Source organism: Melopsittacus undulatus, chromosome 6 (assembly GCF_012275295.1).
Source record: "Melopsittacus undulatus isolate bMelUnd1 chromosome 6, bMelUnd1.mat.Z, whole genome shotgun sequence".
Lineage (NCBI taxonomy): Eukaryota > Metazoa > Chordata > Aves > Psittaciformes > Psittaculidae > Melopsittacus > Melopsittacus undulatus.
Genome location: NC_047532.1, coordinates 40759589 through 40774207, shown reverse-complemented (window position 1 = coordinate 40774207; position 14619 = coordinate 40759589). Strand labels below are relative to the sequence as shown.

Sequence of the window (14619 nt, the reverse complement as noted above, 5' to 3'; positions counted from 1 at the left end):
GGAAGCTGTGGGAATCACTGCCCAATACACCCATTGAAAGTTCTGTAATGATATGAACAAGGATTTTTAGAAGGAACAGAGAGAAAATCTTTATTGGCTGATGCTTGCAGAAATAGTTCTTGGGAGTCATAGTTGTAGCTGATTTTGGTTTTAGAAAAAGCAGAAACAGGAGAAAAACTGTCTCAAACAGTTGTGAAGATCTGATGGCCTTCTGTAGCTTTAGGGAGAAAAATTGGAAAATCATATAGCATATGACTGTTGTTAGGTGCAAGAGGAACAAATGCTTTCCATTCCAAACCATGTTGTACTATCAGTGTTTCAGCTGCTCCTATTTAGATATTAAAAAAGAGCCATTTTTTATTATGATTTCTGCCTTGGGCTCTGATCAGCAATGTAGAAAAAAGCAAGGAGGAGCATGTATGGCTGCATATCCTTCCTTCTTGTTTCCTTTTACTCTAAGTTCTTGAAAGGTCATAAAATAGAGAAATAAAAAAGCTACTGAAGTGTGGTTTTGTTAACTTTTTCTTTTGAACATTAAACATTGTTTCAAATTTCTTACGGTACATAAAATGTTTTGCCTTGCTGTATCATGTATACAGAACTTCAAAAAGTACATGAGACAGCTCAGAAAATGTAATGGATGTGTAACAACAGCTCTTTAGATCTCTTGGATTTAGCATAGCATCTTTTTGTTCCTAAAGGTGCTTTTAACATGATATCTAAAGCTATTTATGGAGTCATTTATTTTTTGCATGGTGATCAGTCTTATTTTGTAATTAGCCTATGCCTTCTCTCTTGCTGTGGTGTGTGAGCCCCCCTGAAACCTTGTTTAGCCTTCACCAACCCTTTTTGTTTTCCTTCCAGAAGGCATTCACCCAATAACTTCCATTTCATGGATGCACTACATCCTAGCTCCCTTTGGCACCTTCTGTAAAAACATTGTGAAATCGTTGCATTGGAACAGAGTTCAGTTCTTTTTGTTGGGCATTTTCAGCATAAAGAAGTTTTCCTGTTTGCCTTAAATTCATTCATCACATCAATTTCAGCTGCTGGTTTTTAACCACTTTTGCTCCACATCCTGTTACCACTGCCAGCACTGATGGTGTGTAAGGGCTGCTAGCAGTAATGCAGCACGCCAGCAGCAGGCACATCTGTAGAGACCAGGTTTGTCCCATCTAGCTGGAGCTTGAGGCAGAACTGAATTGTTAAAACACTATTTAGTCTCTTTGGGGCACCTCTAGTGCATCCAGGCACAATTTATTCTGATGCAAACTGGTGTGAGCTCAGCAGGAAAAGCAGCTTCACTAACACACTCTAATCCACTATCATTTGCATGTATGCAATCCAGTGAAGTTAACAGGATTTCCCTGATGTGCTTGCCAGCAGTAGCAATGGCACTGGTTTCCTCTAGTATGTCAAGCAGGTCGTTCTTAATCAGTCACTGTTGGTCTTTTCGTGCCAGCTACTCGTTCGGTTGCTGTATGCTGGAGCAGCTGCAGCAGGGAATGTCTTAAGGTGCCAGCACTGGTCCTGAAAATCTCCAAGGGTAAAAAGAGCAAGTATCAATATTCAGCACAAAATTTTGCCCATCTCATATATTCATAAGCCAGCACAGAGAGAAATTTGAAGGTATGGCCACTGAGTGAGAACTACCCAGATACATTGTCTGCACTCAGTCCCTTGCAGTGGCAAAGTCTCCTTGGAAAGATGGAACAGCAGAGCTATGGCTTTAATGAAGGAGATATATGAACTTTATCCTCATGTATTAAGAACCCTGGGTATCCTGCAGCAGTTCTTTGCACACTAAACTCCTTCGGACACAACCAAGCATGTGGCCACAGAAATTGTGTGCAGGGGCCAAAGGGGTGATTGTGGTGGGACACTGCTCAAGTGGCCTGGAAGCACTGGGAAGCTTGAAAGCAAAGGTACAGAGAAGAGCTTGATGAATAAGATGATGTGAAAGTGAATCACCGCATAGAGATGAATCAAAATTATAAAATCAATAAGTATTGATCTATATATATCACACAAATAACTGTGCCTGAAGAGATGCCCAAATTTAACATGCTGATTATATAGCAGTCAGTAGAAATAACTTGAGATCTGAAGAGCTACTACACATTACTTTTTCAGTGCTGCAGCTGAAGCTGATAATATCTTAGTTAAAGTTTCTTTTCAATTTTTTTTCCTGCTTGGAGGTCTTGGTAACAAGTATGTTTAATCAACAAACTGAAACCAAAGAACAGATTTTTAGCTTGCAAAATATATTTAAGCTATCCAAAGCTGGAGTCCAAATGCTGCAAACTCTTCTAAAAATATACACCTTTCATTTTAACTTCCATTTGCTTTCACTATTAGCCTCACTCACACAAGCCTAGGTCACTGCACTTCAGATGTGTCTGCTGGACACTTAGCTACTGACAGGAGTTGCAATGAATCACGTGGAACATCATCCATGGTGACCAAAACCTTCATGTGGCTGCTTAGAAATCAGGAAAACAAATTCTTTGTTATCTGTAAGAACATTTATATCTTGTTCTTTTCGTACCTCTTAAACTGGTGAAGCTGTACTCTATCAAAAAGAACAAGGTTTTACTGGAGTTTTTGGATTTCTGGTCAGTCTTTGCACCTGGCATTGACATTTCTCACTCTGTCATCAGTAGACATACTAATGGGGGAAGGACACTTAACTTTTAGTGTGGTGAATGGCTGTCATTATCATTGCTTTCTTCATGATCATGATGGAGTTCTTTATTTCCACATTTTGCCTGCTAAAATTGGGTAAATGCAAATATGTAGAAAGCCTTCAGATACTTGTCATACATGGAAAAGCACAGTCTGAAACTGCTGCAGAATTACTTCCCATCTTAATTCATGGATTGATAATGTTCATTTTCCTTTTCTGGATTAGATTTGCTAAGTAGATTTCTGGGCATATAAATGATATTTTGAAATGAAACTCTCACATTTTGTAAATCATTAAAGACAATTCAGTTTCTTCTTTCTGTAGAAGTATTTCCTGGTTCACAAAAACCCACACCTATTTTCTGTTTGAGACACTATTAATGAATTAGAGAATTAAATAAAACTTAAGTAATTCTGAAGTGCTAATGAGCACTTACAACTCCCACCTTCATCTTTTATAGCATTGTTAAATATACCACAAGCACTAGGGAAAATTGTGGTCATTCATATTGTGACATATATTTGTACTTTATTGCCCAAACTCACAGATTTTCTATGTGCAATACGTGACTGACTTGAGCTATTGTTCACAGTGCCTGGCAGGAGAGCTTCTATCTTCAGTTAATTTCTGGAGGTGTCACAAGTATTACATTAAAATGACAGGATGCACAAATTTCTGTCATATCCTGTGGTCCTGCAGGATCCCAGAGGCCACCATACTTTGGTTTGATCCAGACCTTGTCTGGGGCCGCAGCCCTGATGTGCTCCAGCATATCAAGTACCACCATGGTCCTGGAGCTGAAGGCAGTGGGAGGATCTAGGACTGGCTTTCATCTGGAGATGAATCAGTTCCTCTATCTACAGTCCTGGTCCAGCCCAAGTCTCATCTGAGCATTCTGTTCAATCCTGGGACTACACAGTAATTTCAGATGGAAACAGCACTCTGTCTGGGCTTCATCAATACTTTTGGACACCAGTTGAGCTCACAGGTAGCCAGCTGTCTTCTGTCAATGCAGTCTTCAGCATTTTGAGCTGCTGGTGCTTCCCTGCTGAATATGTGACCACCTTCCCAGGCTCCAATCTTCCTATAACTTCTTGAAAAGCCAACAGAGATGGCCACCTTTCTCAGGCATCCTACAGTAGCTCCCTTAACCTAAGAAAATCTCCTGCTTTGCCCATGTGAAAATCTGGCCTGAAGGATACAAAGGGAAGAATTTTATAATGGTAAAGAAATTATCTTAAGTACCATATTTACTATACTGGGTTCTCAGCTATACACGTCATAGAGTCTCCAAAATTCTTCCTGGTGTAAGGATATCTATTCTTAACACATTACCTCATTTTGCTTCTATGGACCCAAAAAATTGCAATCTATCTTGAGCCATGCCTGCCCGCTTTTTGTAGTCACTTAGTAAGGTTTAGCAGGGGCCAGTGTTGTGGTTGCAGCACTCTTTCTGGTGGGGATCGTGGATCCATCTCATGTTTGGTGCTTGCATGATTGCGAGGTGACTCCTAGCAACAAGATTCGACATCACAAGCTCCGTTTCACATTTCTCCCACAAAAGTTGAAGGCAGGGTTTCATGTATCCTTGAGGAGGAGTTTTGAGGAAACTGCTTCTATAGGAGAAGCTTTCATTTATGCTACCAATCAGCACAATGTGCTTATGTTTGAAGATCTGCTCCAAAGCATCAACTGTCCATTTCCAAATCTTAAAATATTTTCCTAGCTAAAAAAGAGTGATAAAGTACAATATCTGCTACAGATGAGCCATATTAAAGCACACAGAGCTGTTTTAACTGGCAGAGACCAGGCAGACTCCCCCTATTTATGCATGAGAAGACTTAAACATCTGTGGGCAGACAGGAGTTTCTGTTCATTACAGTCAAAGGAAAGAAGTAAAAAGCAACTTCTCAGTGAATGAAAGTTATGGGAAAATACTGCATAGAGCTCCTTCCCAGCCCACCACCAATTTTCTCCATGAGCAAATCTCTATATTCCATCTGTCAAAATAAAATTATGATCTTCCCATCCAGCACACTTTTTACCCTGTCCATGCCAACTGTAAGCTTTTCAGGGCAGAGACTCTTGTTTATTATTTTTCTGCCTACAAAGAGCCCTACTTTCAACTGGGGCCTCTAGGTGCTGCTGTAATACTAATAATACTAATACTCATAACTCTGCTAGTGGCAAATTTAGCCCAACATCTTAGGTTTAAATAAATTATATGGAAAAATGGTTATAAACCAGCCTCCATCCTCTTTCAAATTCTGCAGGCCGTTTTGCATCTACAAAACTGAATTCATGGATTGATATGCATCTTAATGTATTGTATCTTGGGAATGTTTTCTCTATGAATCTCACACAAAATCTGCAGTATGACTTGTGGATAAAAAAGCTACAGGAAAAAAATGCCTGGAGCTGTACCACCTACCTCCCTCCTCCTTCACATGCACACATGCCCAACTGCCTTTCTTTTTTCCCCCTTCTGTTTTATCAGTATGGTGCTAAATTACCAAGTTTGAAATTTCTTCAGCAAATAAGGGATGCATGCCAGAACACAAGTGCCCCGAGGGATCTGAGTTTTAGGGGAAAAGCCCTTAATCTCCAAGTTTATAGGTAGCAGCACTTTCTTTGAAATTGGAAAATGTTCAACTCATTTAGGAAAGAAATCTGCCACAAGGATATGCTGATGTTCACAGCTGTTTCATTAATAACCGATCAATGGGTTATAGGACAGGTTTATTTTGACACCTGTATCAAATACATTTTGCCCCCTGCCCTAGAGATTTTCCCAGTGAGCGAAACCTCCTTGTTGTGCAAAATCTCTTTAGTGTAAAGCAGGTAGCTCTCAGAGTAAGAATTTTCAAACTCAATCAGGAACCTTTACCCATGTGTGACTAATTTATGTGGAGCAGCACTTCAAATATATGCCCAGGTGGGCTGCTGTGCGTACTCAGGGCTAGTTAAGCATTTACTGGTTGGGACCCTGGTTTGCATACCTAGGGTGGGTGCACACACGTTGCTCTGCCCACTGATGGTGGGGAATCCGACCCACTTACATGCTACCTATGGTCCGAATACTTTATGACTTAATCCCAGGGAGATTACCAGAGTACAGGATAAGGATCAGCCTTGTGTGTTCCTCCACCAACTGCATAAATTAGCATTCCTGAATTCCAGTCCTCAGATTTATCTACCAAGCATGACTCAAACTGTTGATAGGGATTTTAACCTATTTATAGTTTCTTAACAAGCCCATAACAAACAAAAATACTTCTCTTCTACCCACATGTAAATAATTTCTAATGCTACTGTCAGGGTTTGGTAGGGCAGTGATGTTTCTGAGGCAGTGTGAATCCTTACCTTCGCTTTAGCAGGGTATCTCTCTGCTCATAGGCAAGTGCCTTGCAATAGGAGGAGGATTAATTGTCGCTATTAGAGCCCTTGCTTTCCTCTGCAGCCTTCTCCTTCTATGGATGATGAGTTAATTCAGCTGGAACAATGTTAGTTCATCAAGGTTTGTGGTTTATCTGAAAATCGAATTGCAGTAATTTCATATGCCAGCTGACTTAATGCCTGTTTAGTTCAAGTTTTAGACAACTCTGGTCGATGATCACAATGGGTTTAATACAAAACATAGATGTAATGAAATTGTAACATTGACGCTTTCAGGCAGGTTTTTCTTCTCCTGTTGGCTGTCTGCATGTGTGTTTCTGCATGTAGGATGTGTATCCACTTTTTCTGAACCTCCCCTAGAACCATCCACACATGTACATTTAAAAGCAAATGCAAACCTGAAAATTTTAAAATGAGTGTTTGACTTTTTATTGGGTGATAAATTGCTTCTTACACTTATAAAGTCTGCAGGTGTTTATGTCCACTCCTGTACGCCTAGTTAAAACTTTGGCTACAATAGGAATGCTTTGAAAATAGCCAGTCACTCTTAAAATTGGTTATTAAAATAGAATTACCTGTTATGCATCACATTAATCTGTGTAGTGTAAAGTTCTGTTGCTTAACCCTTCCAAACCCTTTTGGCTTGGTGTTTTCCTTGTTCTGGTCTTTTCCATACTCTTGATTTGCAGATTCTGTTGTCACATTCTGGATAGTGCCAAGACTCGAATGGTGCCCCAGGTCTTGCTGCTACAAACCCTTCCTGCTGGCTTTTCCTGACCCCAGCAGGGGTTCTGGGGCTGGAAAAAGCCTTCCAAAGCAGGCCCTCAGACTCCAGAAAATGAGAAGGCTTAAAAATTAAAAATTTGGAAGAAGTGAAGAATTAATGGGTCCCTGTTGAATTCTCAGGCATGTACATACAAAGGAAGTCTGCAAAATCCTTTTACTGTGCTTCCTACCTCCTAGGTATGGTGCCTTCTCAGGGACTGTTTTTTAGAGTTCTTCCATTTTTAGAGCAGCTTCTGCAAAAAGTTGTATTTCCGGGCAGAGAAGCAGCAGCTACATCAGGTGGGATCCTCTGACCACCCCACCTCCATCTGCAGGATTGATCTCTGGATGAGCAAACTGTAGGGAGCAGGAGTGGGCACAAACCTGATACAGATTTATTCACTTGTATTTCAGCAAGGATGAATGAAAGAGAATGAAAATCCCAAATCAGTATTTTTTTGGTTATGTTGGTAGGCTTTAGAGGGCCATGCTCAATGTCTTTGAGTGGTTAAGAGAGAAGAGCCCTTCCAGGCTGCCCAGCAGATGGTGGGAGAGGCAGAATAAGGGCTTCACCAGTGAGTTTTCCAGATTATCCAGAATTTTGGCTTTCTTTCAAAACGTAACAAAGGTAAAGCACAGGAAACCACAGCTTCTGGGTGGACAAGAGAGCAGCAGCTACATCAGTCAGCCACTGCCTTAAATTGCAGTGTCTCCAGTAGGTGTTGAAATAAGCTAGCTAACGCGGGTTTCTAACCCAACTTTTAACTTGGCACACACTTGTGTCAAACTCACCTGGCAGGGACTGTCTTGCCCTGTGGGTGCAGTAACCCTGAGCACAAGAAGGGCCCGAGCTGGATTTGTAGGTTTCCAGACTCTTCTGTAATGGAAGTAATGAATACTACAAAGGAAACCAGCAACAGTCCTTCAGCATCCAGCGCCAGAGTGCACTCCTTGGCAGGGAAACCTGGGGGAAGATTTGGAGGAGGAAACTGAGTTTTTCTCCTGCTGCAAGGAGTGTGTTCAGAGTTGGGGGTGGACAAGCACCACTGCATCACTCAGGAACAAATTTTGGGTTTGGCTGTGAGGGACATGGTTTATTTGCAGTAAAGCGCTATAATCTCTCTTCCTGCTGAGAGGAAGAGCAGTCTCTACAGGGTTTCCAAGCTTTGCTTTTCAAGACATGAGCAAAGTCACCCAGGCAGCTGGATACCAGTCACTGACCCATTTTTACACCTTCGTTATTGATGGAGAAGCTGAGTCAGCTGTGATTTTCCTTCTGCTGGTATGCAGTAATGCCCAAGGTACACAAAGATTCAGGCTTGAACCCCAGGAGCATGGCTTGGTGCTTGCCAGGGTACTTCTTCCCACCAGGCAGCCCCTGCTCAGAAGTTTCCTCTCATCAGTCAGCCGTGATGGTGACCATACCTTCAGGGAGACACTCACATGTGGGTGCTCGCTCTGGTGCTTGGCACACCATCAGCCTTGCATGCGTGAGAGCTGGGCAGGACATGAGGGCAATGAGTCTGCTGGGATAATGGATACACCAGGATAATGAGGGATGAGAAAGCAGGACTGGGCTGTCAAGCTCAGACTGGGGTAAAAAGAAACATTCTGGTTTAGAGCACAGATTTTAACAGGAGAGAAAAAGTTGAGTCCTTCTGCTCAGTACTTGGGTAATGGTTTGGCTTCTGCCAGTAGCAGCATCACAGTTGTTCCAGACCATAAGACAGGATGCAGGCAGGCAGCAGCATGCATGGGGACAGCTTCACTCACACCCAGGCCCTCCCAGTGCTGGGGCACCACTCGCACATGCCTGCCATGCATCTGCTCTGCACGAGCACTGTGCATTTGCTGTATGTATTTAATTACCCCAGCAATAAAGCACTGTGCTGAAGGGGTTCATGCAGCCGTAGGAGGAGAGCAGACCTAAACATTTGCTGCCCCTGTGCAGGGCTGGGGACAGCGTGTGCTCTGCAGTTCCCCCAGAACAACGCTTTCCCCACAGGAGTCACAGAGGTCCTTCAACTTTTTTATCACCTGCACATGCAACACTAACTTTTTTTTTTTGCAACGCTTATGGGATTGTTTATTTTTCTTCCCCGAAGGCAGTCAGTATTTTCAGCAGGGGGTGTGTGTTTCTTTGAACACTCCTTATTTCAGCCTGGTAAATGCCCCTGGCTATAGGCAGGGGACAGCTTGGATGGGTGTCCTTGCTTGCAGCTGAAGGATTTGGGCTTTGCACCCTGCAGCTGCTTAAAGGGGACCCCGCTCCACCGGCAGAGTGAGTCCCAGGGGTCCCCGGAGCCCTGCACTGCCTGGGGAAGGGGGTGCTGGGTGAAACAGAGCTCTGATCCCTCCACATCCCAACAGCCAGGCTGTGGGGAGGAAACCCACCCTCCAGCAGCGCCGGCAAAACCAGCCTGACCCGAGCAAATGAAAATAATCAAAAGTAATTAGAAGCGTGCTGGACTGCTCCTCGGAGATCTGTGTGAGAGAATAAACATGCCGGAGCCCTCCGAGCCACTGCAAAGGCCCATGTCTGAGCTGTTAGGTGCCCTGACCTTGTCCACATAAAGACGTGATTTATGAAGTGCAGGGCACAGCAGCAGGGCTTCTGTCTTCTCCAGAAGAACCAAATTACTGAGGTGGAGATTAACATGCTTTCAGTTGGGCCCATTTCCAGACCAAGGGAAATTTTTTATTTACATTTTTTACCTTTAATTTTTTCCTCCTCTCCCGTACTCAAAACCTGCCGTTTGGCCAGGAGGGATAAGCTCAGCAGCGTGTGAGGGCAGGAGGGGTGGCTGGGACAGGGCACCAGCACAGGGAGCCGTGACAACACTGAGATGCCCACCAAGGCTCCTTCACACAAGGACTGGAAGAGGTCCAGCTCGTTCCCTTAAGCAAGCAGCAACACTTACAGTTTTGCTTGATTCCCCTATTTATTTTTAAGTTGCTATCCACGGTGCAGGGTGGGAGGAATTAGCAAGAAATTGTGTCGCCTTTCCTGCTTGTTGCCCTTTCCCAGGTCTGTCTTGAAGCGCCTGGGTATGTTGGAGGGCTGTTGTTTTCTGCGTGTTTGTTTTGCTTTGCTTTTCCTTTCCCTGTCCCTGCACAATACACTTGCCCAGTGTTTTAAACGCTCACAGCAGTGTTAGTCAGGATGCTCAATATTGTGTTTAGTCACCTTGAGAAATATAACATTAAACCCCACTTAAAAATGTGGTTATGAGGTGGCTTGCTCTATAAATGGAAGGATAGCGTTAAGCCAGATATGAACATTTATGGTATTTTAAAAAATCACTAGCGACTTGTCTGATTTTTCACCATTGTCCTCTGCAGTGTTTGTCCACAGGAAGCCCATTAGAAGTGGACAGTGCAGTTATTTCATCTGGCTTTGGCTGAGCTGCTTTGCTTTGCTTTAATGATGTGCTGGAATGCACGATGCCCATAGGGTCTCCATTATGAGAACTTTTACTTCTGGGACGACCATGAAGTTAAAGGCTTAAAAGAGGCATCAGTTTACAGCCTGGTGGGAATTACTAGCAGACTCGAGTACTAACTCCTTACTGCCTCCACTAATATAGCGACTTATTTTAAATAAACAATTGCGAAAGGGACCCTGTGGAAACATTTGGGCCTTTTGAAGCCCCTACCAAACCCTCCAAGGGGAGAGAGAAAAGGCTACAGATATGGTTAAAAGATTCTTAACTGAAAGAAGGAAAATACATGTAAATGCGCGGAGCTCTAACGTCCCCCTTACATGACCGGCGGCGAGGCGACGCTCGACCCCCCACGCCTCCGGAGCTGCCCTGCCACGGACCCTCTGGTTCGGGGGCATTTGCCTTCCTCCTCCTCCTCCCCGAACCGCGCTCCCCTCTGCCCAGCTGGGTACAACCGCGCCGCCGGAACCGGTGCATGAAGGGGAATTCCCAAACTGTTCCCCCCCTCCCACCTTCCCAAATGGGCAGCTTCAGCCCCGCTCCCGGCCCCGCTCCCGCTTCGGGCGCGTCCCGCGGCGGCCCCGGCTTGTGTCCCGTCGGCGGGCGCCACCTAGCGGCTGCGAGACGCGCCGTGGCGGCGGGGGAGCCCCGGTGCCGGCCGGCCCCGCTTCGCCGGTACCGGGAGGCCCTTTTGTTTATCCACCGGCGTTTCCTCCTTTTGTGGCAAAGCTAGGAGGGGGAAGGGGGGGGGCTCCTGCTCCTATCGGGGCCTCTGATCAGGCCTATGGGCTCGAGCAATCAGTTTCCCAGATTACTTGTATTTAATACACAATGCATCATAAAACAAATCCCTCATCCTGACAGGAAGAAAATAGAACAGCTCATAGCTCGAGCCGGTCCAATTTATGGCTAAATTAAAAAAAAAAAAAAAAAAAAGGAGAGAGAGAAAAAAAGGAAAAAAGAGCTCCCACAATGGGCGGGCAGGAAATCACTGGTCCGGCAAACCGGGCGGTTCTCAGGCCCGGGTGCTAAGGGAATCTCCCACCAGGTTTTTCGAGGTTATTGACAAAGGATTTTTTTTTCCTGTCCTACCTACCACCACTGCGTGCGGGGTTTCCCCCCCCCCCCCCCCCCCCCCCCCCCCCCCCCCCTTCTCTCCCCTCCCCGCCTCGAACAATAGCTATTATCTGAAATAACAGTTCAATGTCACAGATAACAGGCCGCTGAGACGAATTAATCATCATCTCTTGTCACCCGGCTTCTCGCCCTCCCCCTGCCCTCCTTTCCCGTCCCCCTCCGCGGCCCCCCGGGAAAGAAAAATTGACTTTTAGTCTAAGAAATATATCTGCACTTCAAAAAAAAAAAAAGTGGGGGCAAAAAAAGTGGGTGGCACTTCTGGATGGTGCAATAAAACCCGCGGTTCAGCCCTCTTTTTTTTCCCCCTACTCTCCTCCCCAGAATACACATCTATACGTGTTTCTGGCCGTTGTTGACCCGGCCGGTTGCGGCTTTCCATCGCCGTGGGAAGCGGGGCCGGTTTGGCGGAGCCCTGAAACCCTGCGAACAGGAGCGGGCCCGGCCACCTCCGCTGCCCCCGCCGGCAGGTAGAGCCCAGCCTCCCGCCCGCTCCATTCATGGGATTCGTTACCAAATAAATACAGGGCGGGGGGGGTGGTGTCAAAAAATAACAATCACTTGGGAAGCGGCCGCAAACGGGTGGTTCCGCGGCCCCAGCCGGGGCTGTCGGGCAAACAACCACTCAAAACCCCCAAGAAGTTGCATTTCATTTAAAATTATTATTAATAAGCGCAATGGCGGCGATGAACAAAATAACTCGGATAACAAGCCGGGCTCGGGCAGCTGCCGGAGCCCCGGGAGAAGCCGTCGGGGCAAACGCAGCGCGGCTCCCGCTCGCCGCAGTCCAACTGCGGGGCCGCCGCGACGGCGCTCGCGGCCGCAGGGAGCGGGGTGCGAGCAGCGAGGGCCCGAGGCACCGCGTACAGCCGTGGAGCCCCTGCCAGCCCCAGGAGGGGGATGCGGGCGGGGCGAAGCTGGCTGCCGGTGTCCCCCCCGGCGGGGCAGCTCCTCCGCGACCTGGCGATGACCCCCGGCCGCGGGGCCGCTGTCGCTTTAAGCGCGCCGGGAGCGCCGCCGCCGCCCGGGACGGAGGAAAAGGAGGGGGGGGATGGCCGCCGACGCGGCTGGGGCTGCCCCGCTTTAAAGAGACAGTGCCCGAAAGGGGAGCGGCGGGCTGGCAGGACCCGACGGGGTGGGCGGGGAGGGGGGGCGGGTAGGGCCGCGCCGGGCCGGGCGCTGCCCGGGGGTGCGGCGGGGAAGAAGCGCCGCGGGCAGACGGCGGGCGTGGGGAGGGAGAGAGCTGCCCGCCCACCGCACACACACACACACACGCACACACACACACTTTTCTCCCATCCCCGGCGGAGAAGTGAAAGAAGTTTGTTTTGTTGAGCGGTGTGCGGTGGGGTTTTTATTGTTGTTGTTGTTTTCTCCTTTTTCTTTTTTTTTTTTTCCCTTTTCCCCTCTTGAAAAGGGTTGTGTGGGTTTTGGTGCTTTGGTTTTGTTCTTTTTCCCCCCTTTCCTTCCCCCTCGATAACTTTCTTTACACACACACACACACACACCCCACGCCAGCCGATAAGACCAGGAGGGGCAGAAAGGGGAAGGTGATGGCGAGCCGGTAGGAACCCGCCGAGCCCTGCCGCCGCTGAGCCCTCCGGGGCTGGCAAGTTACCCCTTGGCGGCACGGGCCCCAGCCGCCCCGCGACTAATGGTGGAGGGCACCGCGACCGCTCAGCGCCCACAGCAACCCCAGACCCCGACGGCTGCGGCCTCCATCCGTGTTTGACGCCAAGATGTTGCTTCCAGCTGCCTGAAGGATATTTTTCTCTCTTCCCCCTCCTCCTTGCCCCCGCGGGCTCCCGGCGACACAAGGTAAGAGCGGCGGCTGCGGCGCTGCCCACGGCCCCGCGGGACGGGGCCGCGTTGCCCCGTCGGTGCCCGCCGCTCCGGCGGCCCCGGGCCGACCTTCCTCCGCCGCCCCTGGTGTTGGGGGCTGAGTCGTCTTCCCCCAAAGCAGAACCGAGATTGCTTTGAAAGGGAAAATGAAATGCCCCCTCTTCCAAAAATTTATCGTCTGGGTAGCGTGCGCGCCCGCGGGGGATGGAGTTTGCCTTGCGCTGCCGCTGGGCAGTCGCGGCTCCGCTGGGCCCGCGCAGCGCGGCCTCGTTTTTGGGGTGGTGGGGTTCGGCGTTAGGCTTTCCCCCTTTTTTGGGGGGTTGGGGAAGGCTGCTCGAGAAGAGAACCCAGGCAGTGCCCGGCCGGCCTGATCCCGTCTCCGGGGGGGTGGTGACCCGGGCAGCGGCAGCCATACCGGGGCTGCCCCCGCCCCCCCCCGGGGAGAGCACCTCTCCGTGGGGTTCGTTTAATTAATGAACGTGCCGTGGCTTAGGCTGTATTGTCAGCTCCTGATAGGAAACTTCCGCGGGTTTTCATTAACCCAGTGACACACCGTGCCGGTGTTCCCGTACGCTCGGCGCTGAGGGCAAAAGTGCTTTGGGGCTGGACGGGCATCCGGACGCTTCTCACAGGGAAACGACCTTCTTCTCCCTTTGCTTTTCCTTCGGGGCGTGTGTTTTGAGGTGTTTGGTTGGTTTGCTTTGGTTTTTTTTTCCTAATAAACCCCGGTAGTTTGCTGCCGGTGCCCAGCCGGAGAAGTTACAAATGTAGCAGTGAGTTTCCTGGGATGCTGGGGAAAGTTTAGGATAGGCCGGTGGTAAAGCTTGCAAATAAGTAACGATATTCATTTGTATGTCATGATTAGTAACTTGTCATAATATTAGAATATAACATCCTCTTTAGCTTGTCCACAAGCAGTCTCATTAGATTTGTTTATTGTCTGCATAATTGGAACCATTTATTGGTATGTACTGAATCCTGCCATGTTTTGCATGAGTGTTTACATTGTTTTTTATTTATTTTCTTTAGTTTGGCATAAGGACTTATATTATTTGCCTCAATTAAGGGGAGGGATTTAAGTGTTGCACAAAATGGGCTGTTTGGGAAGCATAATATTAAAAAAAGATAAATAACTCTGCTTTCCCAATAAAGTTTGATTCAAAACAACAAATATGAAGAGTAAATGGTGCTGCAGACAATGTAAATCCTGAAGCAAAACAGAAACTTCTAATGGAGCCAATATCACCTGTTTTAATATTTTTTGTTATATTGCTCGATGAAGTCATATTTAATTAAAATCATAATTTCAAATATAGTCAGTGATGAATGCAGGGAAAACAGATCACTTTTAAG

The 14619-nt window shown here is 47.2% G+C and overlaps 1 protein-coding gene across 1 annotated transcript in view; it reads left to right on the top strand.

Annotated features, from left to right (window-relative positions):
• The first annotated feature begins 12985 nt into the window (after positions 1 to 12985).
• Positions 12986 to 14619, top strand: part of LOC101869266 (histone-lysine N-methyltransferase MECOM) — a 51067-nt gene continuing 49433 nt past the window's right edge. The window contains exon 1 of the mRNA XM_031047120.2: positions 12986 to 13242. The gene's annotated coding sequence lies outside the window, so the exon portion shown is untranslated. The remainder of the gene's footprint in view (positions 13243 to 14619) is intronic.